This window comes from Dama dama, chromosome 11, assembly GCF_033118175.1.
Source record: "Dama dama isolate Ldn47 chromosome 11, ASM3311817v1, whole genome shotgun sequence".
NCBI classification, from domain to species: Eukaryota; Metazoa; Chordata; class Mammalia; order Artiodactyla; family Cervidae; genus Dama; species Dama dama.
Genome location: NC_083691.1, coordinates 58,082,083 through 58,095,380, shown reverse-complemented (window position 1 = coordinate 58,095,380; position 13,298 = coordinate 58,082,083).

Sequence of the window (13,298 nt, the reverse complement as noted above, 5' to 3'; positions counted from 1 at the left end):
GTTGGTTAGTTACAGAGGCACAACAATTAGAATGATGGGGAACTCTTCAACAGTTAAAGTGAAAGCTGAAAAACAGTGCAATAATGGTTTTACAGTATTGTAAGCAAATGCTGTCAACTGAGAATTGTGGGTCCCATAAAAACATCTTTCAAGAACAAGAACCATGCAAAAATGTCAGTGGTGAGAAGTTTCATACCAAGAGGCCTTTATTAAACTAACTTCCAAAGGCTGTACTAGGGGGAGGGGGAAATGACCCCACTAGGAAAGCCTGGGATGTAAGAAGAAATGGTGGGCTAAGAACATAGTCAGTGTTTGAATAAAGCTAAACAAACGTTTGAGCTTCCCAAGTGGGACACTGGTAAAGAAACTGTCAATGAAGGAGATGTAAGAGACACCAGTTTGATCCCTGGGTTGGGAAGATCCCCTGGAGTAGGAAATGGGGTAGGAGCCTGGTGGCCTACAGTCCATGGGTTGCAGAGAATTGGACTCAACTGAGCACACACACACACACACACACACACACACACACTCACAAACAAGCATCAACTGTTCAAAATAATAAAATATCTAATTTGTGAGGGAACTATAGTAGGTTTGGGGAGGGGAGAGATAGAAGTTAAAGCACTCTGGGGTTCTTTTTAGTTTGAGAGAAGGGAATAAATATTGACAAATTTATTTTTGTCAAGACAGATTTTGACAAAGTAGATTTTATTTAATTAGATATGATGTTAAAAACTCTTGGAGGTAAGCACTTTTATAACAGAGATAAAATATATAATTTCTTTAGACTAGTGAACAAAACATTAATGAAAAAATGAAACAAAACTCAAACCATCTAAGAAAAGAGAAAAAGATGACATGAAAATTCATAGCACATGCCATATTTTTACAAAACAGAAGTAGAGTCACAGATGTAGAAAGCAAACATACGTTTACCAGGGGACAAGGTGGGGAGGGATAAATAGGGAAATAGGGATTGACATATATTTCGACATATATTTACTACATATATTTACTACTATATACACAGGCTTCCCTGATATTTCAGTTGGTAAAGAATCTACCTGCAATGCAGGAGACTCCGGTTCAATTCCTGGTTCTGGAAGATCCCCTGGAGAAGGGATAGGCTACCCTCTCCAGTATTCTTGGGTTTCCCTTGTGGCTCAGCTGGTAAAGAATCTGCCTGTAATGTGGGAGACCTGGGTTCAATTCCTGGGTTGGGAGGATACCCTGGAGGAGGGAAAGGCTACCGACTCCAGTATTCTGGCCTGGAGAATTCCATGGACTGTACACCCCATGGGGTCACAAAGAGTCAGACACAACTGAGCAACTTTCACTTCACTTCACTTCACTACTACTATATACAAAATAGCATAAATAGCACAGGGGACTCTACTCAGCGCTCTGTAATAACCTGTATGGGAAAAGAATCTAGAGAGTGGATGTATGTATCTGTGTAACTGATTCACTGTGCTGTATCAGAAACTAACACAACATTGTGTATCACCTATAGTCCAATAAAATTTAAAAAAATAAGAAAAAATCAAAAAGGAGAAACTTCTCTGAAAGAAACAAAGCAAAGTAAAACCTCTCTTAGCCTGGAGAGAAATTCTGGGAAAAAAATGGCACTTCCAAATAATTCCAGATTCATATAAAAGGATGACACTAGCAGTGAGTTGGAGGTGACTCATACTGGGTCTGAGTTTCCAAGCCTGTCTAATCCTGACAGATCAGAAGCACTGAGTGGGCTGGAGGAGGGCCTCTTGCTTCTCACGAAAGTCCTGGAAAAGTGGCTCTGGCTAACTGGGTTTAATTCTGAGGACCAGCCTGGGGGCTGCAAGTGAGAGAGAGTGATGGGTGATGCCCCAGCCTCTGGCAATAGCTTCACACACTCAAGCCTGTGAAGATTGGGTTTTAGGTTTTTTTTTTTTAAGTTTTTTTTATTTTTCGCTGTGCTGAGTCTTTGTTGCTGCACGGGCCTTTCTCTAATTTCTGTGAGTCAGGGCAGCACTGCGCCGGCTTCTCATTGCAGTGGCTTCTCTTATTGCGGAGCACAAGCTCTAGAGTGCTGGGGCTTCAGTAGCTGTGGCTCCTGGACTCTAGAGCCCAAGCTCAATAGTTGTGGTGCATGGGTGTAGTTGCTCCACAGCATGCGGGATCATCCCAGACCAGGGGTTGAACCCACGTCTCCTGCATTGGCCTGAGGATTCTTTACCAGGGAAGCCCCGTGGGGTAGCTTATAAAAAGCTTCTTAGAATTTTACTTTCCTTGAATGTCTCTTCTTTGGAAGAGGCAGCTCAACAAGGGAACAGTTTAGCAGGTTAAAAGATCTCCTGGGTGGAGGTGAGGGTGAAAAAAAGTGAGCACTTACAGTTTTTCTCTGAGACAAGCTGGAAATATATTCTTAGAGAAAACACCCATTTCTTGAGCGTTGAGCCCTCCAGGAAAGCTTGGACTGGTAGAGTAGCCACACCCACAGGAGTCTAAGAATTTCTATATCACCCATCCCCTTTAATTCCCTCGCCAATCTTGGGTGATATTAGGGAACTCTGGCTGGTAAACTTCCAAGTATTTGATAGTAATGGGGTGGATGATATGGGTGGCATGGGATGTGTGAAGCCATGATGTGGAAAGGCAGTTGGTTCTAGACCGGAGAACTGAATGGATTGTTTCAAAATTGTTCTGATGCGATTAAACTCAGGAGCAAAGAATTGGTGCTGTTGATGGATAGGACTGTGTGTGCGTCTGTGTGTGCATGCTCAGTCATAAGCGACTCTGGGAACCCATGGACTGTAGACCTCCAGTCTCCGCTAACCATGCCATTTTCCAGGCAAGGATTCTGGAGAGGGTAGCCATTTCCTACTCCAGGGGATCTTCCCAACCCAGGGATCAAATCTGTGTCTCTCGAGTCTCCTGCCTTGGCGGCGGGTGGACTCTTTACCACTGTACCACCTGGGAAGCTACTCTATCTAATTGGTATGTCAGTTTGTCCCACCCTCTCCTTCCCCTGCCGGGTCATGTGAACTAATACGTGATATTTGTTGTTCTCTTTCTGACTTACTTCCCTCTGTATAATAGGCTCTGGGTTCATTCACCTCACTAGAACTGACTCAAATGCGTTTCTTTTTATGGCTGAACAGCATTTCATTGTCTATATGTGCCACGACTTCTTTATCCATTTATCTGTTGATGGACAGACATCTAAGTTGCTTCCATGTCCTAACTAAATAGTGTTGAATGTAAATAGTGCTGCAGTGAACACTGGGATACACGTGTCTTTTTCAAATTTGGTTTCCTCAGAGTATATACCCTGTAGTGGGGTTGCTGGATCATATGGTAGTTTTATTCCTAGTTTTTAAAGGAATCTCCATACTGTTCTCCATAGGGGCTGTTATCAATTTACATTCCCAATGACAGTGCAAGAGGGTTCTCTTTTCTCCACTTTCTGCAGCATTTGTTGCTATTAGTTTTTAAAAAGCTTACACGCATAGGATAAGAAATCAAACAGCGTGAAAGCTTTCATTGTGAAAAGTGACACTGTCTCTGCTCTGAGTCATATATTGCAGCCCAGAGATTACTGCCATCAAGAGTGATTTTTCTATTTTGATGGTTTTATTCATTGGAAGGACTGATGCTGAAGCTCCGGTACTTCGGCCACCTGATGTGAAGAGCCGACTCATTGGAAAAGACCCTGATGCTGGGAAAGATTGAGGGCAGGAGAAAAAGGGGACAACACAGGAGGAGATGGCTGGATGGCATCATCAACTCAATGGACATGAGTTTGAGCAAACTCTGGAAGATGTTGAAAGACAGAGAAGACTGGTGTGCTGCAGTCCATGGGGTTGCAAAGAGTTATACATGACTTAGTGACTGAACAACAACAGGGATTTATAGCTTTAAAAAGTAGATACTAGGGTAGATCTCAGAAAAATTATCGTGGATGAAGGCACAGCTGCCTCACAAAGATAGACACACGCACAGCGGCGACACTTCCCATGGGGCTCACTAGCTGCTGTCTCTTGCTTCTGTGCCCATGTTGGGCTCAGGATACCCTGCAGTTGGGGTCAGCTGGGGGGAGAAGGCTAGCATGTAGTTCTCCAGAGACCACTTATCATCCTGGATTACCTGGAAAGCCTATTGAAGAAACCAGATTCCCGGAGGTTCTCAGGAGGGCCATTTGAGGTTTTGGCAATTTGGAAAGTCTGTTGAAGAAACCAGATTCCCTGAGGCTCACAGGGGGCCCATTTGGGGTTTTCTAACCCTAGGGCTTCCCAAGTGGCTCAGTGCTAAAGAATCCATTGCCAAGCAGGAGACACAGGTTTGATCCCTGGGTCAGTAAGATCCCCTGGAGGAGGAAATGGCAACCCAGTCTAGTATTGTTCTGGGAAATCCCAGGGACGGAGGAGCCTGATGGGCTATAGTCCATGGCGTTTCAAAAGATATGGACAAGACTTAGTGACCAAACAACTACAACGGCCTCGAGATTAAGGAGGAAGAGTTTGCCTTGGCCACATGCTCCTTCACTCAGCAGATGCAAGGCACCCAGGAGCTGCTGGGTTGGATCCTGGGCAGGAGAGCAAGTCAGGGACAAAAGCCAGGAAGTTGATGGGTTGTAGGAAATCTCATGGTGGGTGCTGGGCAGCGGAAGTTAAAGTTAGGAGTCCTTGTGGCAACTGTGGGTGCAGAGGTGGGAGAAATGAAGCCTCTGGGGCTGTTGGTGTCCTGACTGTGCTACTTTGCTTTCTGAAAGCTCATCTTGGGCTCTTACTGCAAATGGCTGACAGCTGCAGCTTCAGCCAGCAGCAGCAGCAGCAGCAGCAGCAGACAGGCAGGTTGGCTGAAGGAAAGGCATGCAGACAGCTGTTCAATTCGATTAGTATTTTTGGACTCCCAGCCAGGGAGTTCTCGATGACAGATCAAATGAAAGAGGAAATGAGGTCACCAGTGACTCAGTGACCACAGATGCTGGGGGTCTTAGGGTGAGATCCCATCCATTGCCTGGGTCTTCTTTGTAGCTGGATCTGAGCATGACTGGTGAGGAGTGAGCTGGTCCAAGAGGCTGTGCAGAGTTCATCACGCAATCTTGCAGGAATGTAAACACGCAAGCTCTTAAGTATGCAAGCACGTACCGACAGGTGTGCTGTCGCTTTCCCCTTTCACACCAGGACCACATCTGGGCTGCCTTGGCTTTGCCACATGAGAAAACAGGCTGTCCTTGGGGAGCCCCTACATCCTGTGTCTGGGCCACATATGTCAACAGATGTCTGCTCTTCTAAGACTGGGCCTCTGGGCCAGTTGGCAGTCTTTTACCTCCATGTGACACACTCCACCTAATGAGGGGCTCCCCGTTGTCTCCATTCTCTTTGCCTCTAGCAAGTGGAGGTACAGAGCCTTTGCAAGGCACAGTGACTGTTGGAGAAAGTGAATAAGAGCAACCAAAAGTTATCTAAATGGCATTTCCCGTGGGACAAGGGAGGGGTCTGTCTGTCATCTGACTCCTATCCCCATTTGCTGACCTTGTTCCCAAGACTGGACATGCCATGGAATAAGGGAGGCTGAATACAAGATTCAAGAAGGAGACCTTCCAACCTTTTGTAGAACACAGGGAGCTCAGTACTCTGTAATGGCCTATATGGGAAAACAATCTAAAAAGGGGTGGATATATGTATATGTGGGCTTACCAGGTGGTGGTAGTGGTAAAGAACCCACCAGCCAATGTAGGAGACATAAGAGATTCCAGTTCGATCCCTGGGTTGGGAAGATCCCCTGGAGGACAGCATGGAAACCCACTCCAGTATTCTTGCCTGGAGGATCCCTAGGACAGAGGAGCTGGCAGGCTATGGTCCACAGGGTCGCAAAGAGTAGGACACGACTGAAGAGATTTAGCACACATGCACATATGTATATGAATGGGAATTCCTAGCTGGCTCTGTAGTAAAGAATCCTTCTGCCAATGCAGGAGACATGGGTTCGATCCCTGGGTCAGGAAGACTCCCTGGAGTAGGAAATGGCAACCCACTCCAGTTTTCTTGCCTGGAAAATGCCACGGACAAAGGAGCCTGGTGGGCTACAGTCTGTGGGGTTGCAAAAGAGTCGGAAATGACTTAAGCAACTAAGCACATGTGTATGTTTAACTGATTCACTTTGCTGTACCCCGAAAGTAACACAACATTATAAATTAAATACACTCTAATAAAAATTTTAAAAAAAGTAACCATTTCCAAGCTGCCCCAAATACCCAGCCTGACCAGAGATATACTGGCCTTGACTCAGCCCATGTGTTATATCCTTGTTGTGTTGACTCATCTCTGTTTAATACTATAAAGCCCCCCTTTCCTGTGACAGGAAGAGCCTGGGGCTAGTTACTTTCAGTTTATGCAAATTGGGCAGGAGGGAGGACAGGTTTGTGTGCCTATGGTCTGGGAGGGCAAACAGAGGCCAACACAGAGATGGGACTTGATCCCAAGCTGTGCCTAAGGGAGAGGCCCAGCTTCTTGCAGAGGAGTGGTTCTCCTGCTTCTTGTCTGTTCCAGAAATGTGAGCCAGAGGACTTCCCAGGTGGTCCAGTGGTTAGGACTCTGCGCTTCACTGCAGGGAGCCTGGGTTTAATCCTTGGTTGGGGAAGATACCACAAGTCAAGTGACAAAAAAAAAAAAAAAAAAAAATGTGAGCTAGATCCTCAAGTTGTTATTCAGTCACTGAGTCGTGTCCAACTCTTCAAAACCACATGGACTGCAGCCTCAAAACTTGGACTTATTTCCACAGCTGAGTGCAAAGCTCCTCATCTCTGGGAAGAGAAGGCTTCTCCTCCTGGTATCATAGCTTTCCCTTTGCTTCTGTCCACCCCCCTCCCTGCATGGGAGTGGTTGGGAAAGCTAGGAAGGGGAGTGGAGGTGTACCGCCCAGCCACGGGATACGTGTGTCTTCTTAAGGGAGAGACAGGATGTGCATATGCCTACTTGGACATGGAGAATTGACAAACAGGCAGCTTAACGCATGCCAGTGAGTTTTCCAAGTCAGAACCGCCAGAAGGATGGAAGTAGGGATCCAAGTAGAGGCCTGGTAGGGACCATGGATGTTGGGGTATCCATGGAGGGGCTGCACTGGCTAAAGGAAAATTTAAGGAAAACCTCTGGTCTTTGTCAAAGCTATAGTTTTTCCAGTAGTCACGTATGGATGTGAGAGCTGGACCATAAGGAAGCCTGAGTGCTATGGTGCTTGAGAAGATTCTTGAGAGTCCCTTGGACTGCAAGGAGATCAAAGCAGTCAATACTAAAGGAAATCAACCCTGAATATTTGTTGAAAAGACTGATGCTTAAGTTCCAATACTTTGGCCACGTGATGCGAAGAGCTGACTCATTGGAAAAGACCCTGGTTCTAGGAAAGATTGAGGGGAGAAGAAGAAGGAGATGACAGAGGATGAGATAGTTGGAATAGCAACACTGACTCAGTGGACATGAGTTTGGGCAGACTCTAGGAGATAGTGAAGGACAGGAAAGCCTGGTGTGCTGCAGTCCATGGGGTTGCAAAGAGTAGGACACGACTGATTGACTGAACAACTATCAGTCTTTGTATTCAAAACAAAGCAATTAACTGAATCTCTCATTTGGTTACTGGAGAAAGGGTCAGGGAAGGCTCCCTGGCTGCCTGAGTCTGAGGTTCTTGGAGCTCCAATGGTTTCTTGGGCATCAGAGGCTGTTATGGTCTTGAGCTGTCATTGCAGTGGGAACATAGCAGACACACAGAAAATTGTAAATCAGGAGGGTAACTGCAAGGCCTTAGTAACCCATCTGATAGGCTATCACTGGCAAGACAGAAATGATTTACATTACTATTGAGAAAGTCAGACAGGAAGGCTTGTTCATCAAAAGGAAAGTGAAGCCTTGTCATTTGGTCTTTAAAAATTTTTTTTAATTTATTTAGGCTGTGCTGGATCTTTGCTGCTTTGCTTGGGCTTTTCTCTATTTGTGGCGAGCTGGGGCTACTCTTTGTTGAGGTGCATGGTCTTCTCACCGCTGTGGATTCTCTTGCTGCAGAACACAGGTTCTAGCAGTTGTGGCACATGGGCTTAGTTGCCTAGCAGCAAGTGGAGTCATCCCGGACCAGGGATCAAAACCATGTCCTCTGCATTGGCAGGTGGATTTGTAACCACTGGACTGTCAGGGAAGTCCTGGTCTTTTTTTTCCAATGCTGTTAAGATAGGAATTTCAACAGTGGAGATACAAGCAATAAATATTTTTTTGACTTGATTGATTTGGATATTACTGGGGCTAGTTTTATAGCTAGTCTTGAACCTTAGGAAACAGAAGAATTACTTGGTTATTTTCATTATAAAAGCTAGATATTTCTGAAGTGGCAGAAAGAAAGATGTTAGTATTGGATGGGGCCTTGGGTATCCAATCCCTGTAGATGAGGAAGGCATCTGAGACGGTGTGGTCTGCCTGGAAATACTCATCTGGGGACAGAAGAAACCTGGCTCCAAACTTACCACCACCACCAGCTGTATTACCTGTTTGCAGGATGCTTTCCTGCCTAAGTCTTTCATGTGACTTGTCTAATTTCTTGCTTCAAATGTGAACAGGACAATAGTTGTCATGAACACCTCTTCTGTGTGCCAATTGGGGGTGCCAGGGGCATGCATCCTGGGGACCCAAGAGCTGGAGACTCTTGCTAGAGAAACGGAAACAGAATGAAAGGCAATGAAAGAAACTCACATGAAAGTGGCTGCCACATCACAGACCCAGTCCCCATCAGGGTCCAGTGATGTCTTTTCTGTGTTCACACCCACCCATCTCTGCTGGGTCTTCAGTGGGTGGGTCAGGATCACCTTGGAGACCTCCTCCATGCCCACAGCTTGCTCCACCCTTCAGATCATCAAATATTACTTCCCCATAGCCTTCTCTCTCCTCCCCAGATGGGAAAACTGAGGCACCCCAAACAAATCACCGTGCTTTCCCAAACGAGGTAGAAGTTCACTTCTGTAAGCACAACTTTGCACTTAAAAAAAAAAAACCAGTATTATTGCATTTCAAATTTATTCACAAGCATTGGTTGCTTTTACAAAGTGAACTTTCAATACAGCTTAAGGAGTGAATTCAAAATGAGAATGAGGATCGTCAGGGAATCTGGGAAATCTGTATTAGAAAAAGAGTGGTTATCAGTCAACCCATATTTATTATTTCACTTTATCCTCATACCATCATTAAGCTTCATTAAACACCTTGACCTTCCCTCCTTAGAGAGTATAAACCAGGCTTAGAGGAGTTAAGTAAATGGCCCAAGTTTCAGTAAATAGGAAGTAGCAGAGACAGGACATGAACCAGAGTCTCACATCTTCAAAACTTCTGCACTTTCTCAAGCTTTGATTTCTGGCTTTCTGAGCAGCCACTGGAAACAGAAACACAAAAGTATAAGTAAAAAACACCACCAGCAAAAAAGCACACAAAAAGGAAAAACCTCAAACAAAACCTTGGTCTCGGGAATCTTTTGTCTTTCCATAGAGTACACTGACTCTGGAAGCTTTGGAAAGTAATTAGTAAAGATCACATAAAAATAGACATCAAATTCATGTCATTGAGCAGTGTCATCTGATAAAAATCCAATTGTAAGCTGCAAATGTGAGCCTCATAGGGAATTAAAATTTTTGTAGAACCTGCATTTAAAAAGTAAAAAAGAAAGAGATAAGATTAATTTTTGTATATTTTATTTAACCCAGTAGATCCAAAATATTGTCATTTGAACACATAATTAATATAATAATAATCAGTGAGATATTTTATGTCCTTTATTTAATAATAAAGAATGAAAACTATGTCATCTGTGACATTTGGGGTGTGTTTTATACTTTAGATGCTCAAGAGCCATGTATGGTGAGTGTATAGTGCAGGTCTATAAGTAAAGAGAAGGAATATTCCTGCAAGGATGGTCGTTGGGTGTCAAGGCCATGGTTAATTTTTAAGGGCTTGAAATTAACCCTGGCATGGAGTGTTGAAACTATCAGCAAGAAGGAAGATGAGAGAGTGATTGTTATGCCTAAATTATATATAACAACCACTCTCTCATCTTACTATTGAAATTATATACAAGCCTCTGTCCTCATCTTTTGAAGTAAAAGGCTGACTGAAGAGCTAATGATTGGGAAATGTGAAGATGCAAAAACTCTGAGGCTGGGAAACTGGTAACAATTTATACTATAATTCTGCCACATAGCAGAATCACAGAACTCACGATTATCTGCAAGATATTGGTATAGGCCTGATACACTTTCCTGAACTGTTTCTTATAAGAGGCAGACCCTCCATTAGGTGAAAACTACTGACCACAAGAACACTGACCCCAGACTGGTTGGAACCAGAAGGCTGTTGTTGCTGACTCCCAATTACCTCACCACCAGCCAATCAGAAGAATATCCACAAGCTGGCCACGCCCTGCCCCTTGAACCATAACACTTCTCAGGACCCCTGCCAGGGTGGATCATGCAGTTTTGAGGGTAGCAGCCTGCTGGGGCCCCCTCTGCCTAGCAAAGCAATGAAGCTATTTCTATTTCATCCAAAACTCTGTCTCCAAGATTTAATTTGGCACTGGTGTATGGAAGCTGAATTTCAGCAACATTATTATTATTTTTGATTTAAGAAAGTCAAAATCACTGCAGATGGTGATTGCAGCCATGAAATTAAAAGACACTCCTTGGAAGGAAAGTTATGACCAACCTGGATAGCATATTAAAAAGCAGAGACATTACTTTGCCAACAAAGGTCCATCTAGTCAAGGCTATGGTTTTTCCAGTGGTCATGTATGGATGTGAGAGTTGGACTGTGAAGAAAGCTGAGCACAGAAGAATTGATGCTTTTGAACTGTGGTGTTGGAGAAGACTCTTGAGAGTCCCTTGGACTGCAAGGAGATCCAACCAGTCTATCCTAAAGGAGATCAGTCCTGGGTATTCATTGGAAGGACTGACGCTGAAGCTGAAACTGCAGTACTTTGGCCACCTGATGCAAAGAAGTGACTCACTGGAAAAGACCCTGATGCTGGGAGGGATTGGGGGGCAGGAGAAGGGGATGACAGAGGATGAGATGGTTGGATGGCATCACTGACTCGATGATGTAAACTCCAGGAGTTGGTGATGGACAGGGAGGCCTGGCAGAGTTGGACATGACTGAGTGACTGAACTGAACTGAACTGAAACATTTCACACACAGACTAGGAGTGAGATGAAGGGAGCAGATTCGAAGTGAAGAACTGCTGGGTTCATGTTCAAGCTGCATTCCCCACCAGCAACTCTGGGAAGGTTGTTTAACTGCCTTGAACTCAGTTGACTTGTTTGCAAAACAGGATCCCACGACCTGCCTTGTGGAGATCTCAACTGAGAGAATGTGGCGATGGTCACGGAGCCAATTTCTGGGGCTCACTTCCTTCTTTTCATAGTAACTTCCCTGCCTTCTGTGCGAAGTTCAGAAATAGCAGTCAGCTTAAGTCCCATTACTAAGAACTCGGCTTTGGGCCATTTCCCAGGAAGTGAACACATGTCAGTGATCATAGACTCAGGGGAGCACAAATAGAATTTTCCTCCTTTTTTTGGTAACTCCCTGCATCTCTGAGGGCTTTGCTAGTGGCTCAGTTGGTTAAGAATCTGCCTGCAATGCAGGAGGCCTGGGTTCAATCCCTAGGTAGGGAAGATGCTCTGGAGAAGGGAGTGGCTACCCACTCCAGCATTCTTGCCTGGAGAATTCCATGGACAGAGGAGCCTGTTGGGCTACAGTCCACATGGTCACAAAAATTGGGCACTACTGAGCAACTAACTAACACTTTCACTGCATCTCTGATGGAATACCTAATTTTGTTGTTATTGTTTCTTTTAGGTAAACTTAGGCAATTCAAATATTCCATAGGCATTTCATCTTATTTCATTTTATTTTTTTAATTGAAGGACTTTAAGATATCCTCAGGTCTGCTTTTAAAAAACTGTTTTTTTCTGGCTGTGCTGGGTCTTCATTGCTGCCTGTGGGTTTTCTCTAGTTGCAGCAAGCAGGGGTTACTCTAGTTGTGGTAAATGGGCTTCTCATTGCAGTGGCTTCTCTTGTGGAGCATAGGCTCTACGTTAACTGGGCTTCAGTAGTTGTAGCACACGGGCTCAATGGTTGTGGCCCATGGGCTTAGACGTTCCTTGGCATATGGAATCTCCCTTGACCAGGGATCAAACACGCGTCCCCTGTATTGGCAGGTGGATTCTTATCCACTGAAACACCAGGGAGGTCCTTCACAGTCATTTTAGGTTTAAACTCAGCCAGGATTTAAACTCAGGTTTAAACTCAGGATTTCAACCCCCCCTTCTCCCCTGGAGGCACCCAGGATGTGAAGAGGTCTTCGCCTTATGGAGCTGCTGGGGGGCTGCAGGGGGCAGGTCTGTGTCTGGCCACATCTGCTCTCTGGTGTGCGTGCTGGCACTCAGTCGTATCAGACTCTTTGGGACCCCATGGACTGTAGCCCGCCAGGCTCCTCTGTCCTAGTGATTCTCCAGGCAAGAATACTGGAGTGGGTTTCCATGCCCTCTTCCAGGAGATCTTCCCGACCCAGGGATCCAACCCATGTCTCTTGCATTTCCTGCTTTGGCAGGCGGGTACTTAACCAGTAGTGCCACCTGGGAAACCCCATCTAGTCTCTAGTCATTGGCTTTGTCTCCCATGGTTCCTGCTGTAGGGTGCTTTGTGTGTTTCTTCTCCCAATCACCAATTTCAGGCCACAGACCTCTCTCACTGCTGAGATACGGAGTAAAGGCAGCTTCTGGAAGATATTTGTCTGAGCTTTCCTGGAAACTGCAAGGCTATATAATGGTTTCTGTTTAGCGTTTTCTTGCTACCACTTTGGTCATTTCTAGCTTCTGTAAGGCTTGCAGCTTTCTTTGGCTCCCTTAGATGTCTCAATGGATCTTGGGGTTGATCATCCACTCATTGCCTGGCTCAGCCGGGAGAAGGGGGCTCTCTCTGGACCGCAGCCCCTGCCAAGTCTGGCCTGGTGGGAAGGTTGTCTGACTCTTCGACATAGAGTGGGTGTAGGTTTGGGTCAGACAAATCTCATGTGGAATCAATGTTACTCTTGGAAACCTCATAGAAAGTTGTCTCATTGATACTGTCACCTGGCTCTCCTTAGGTCCACAAACCAGTTTTTTCTGGGGTAGTTTTGGAAGGCAGGTCAGGAATAATGTGGCTCAGACGGTAAAGAATCTGCCTGCATTTCAAAAGACCCGGGTTCGATCAGTGGAGAAGGGAATAGCAACCCACTCAAGTATTCCTGCCTAGAGA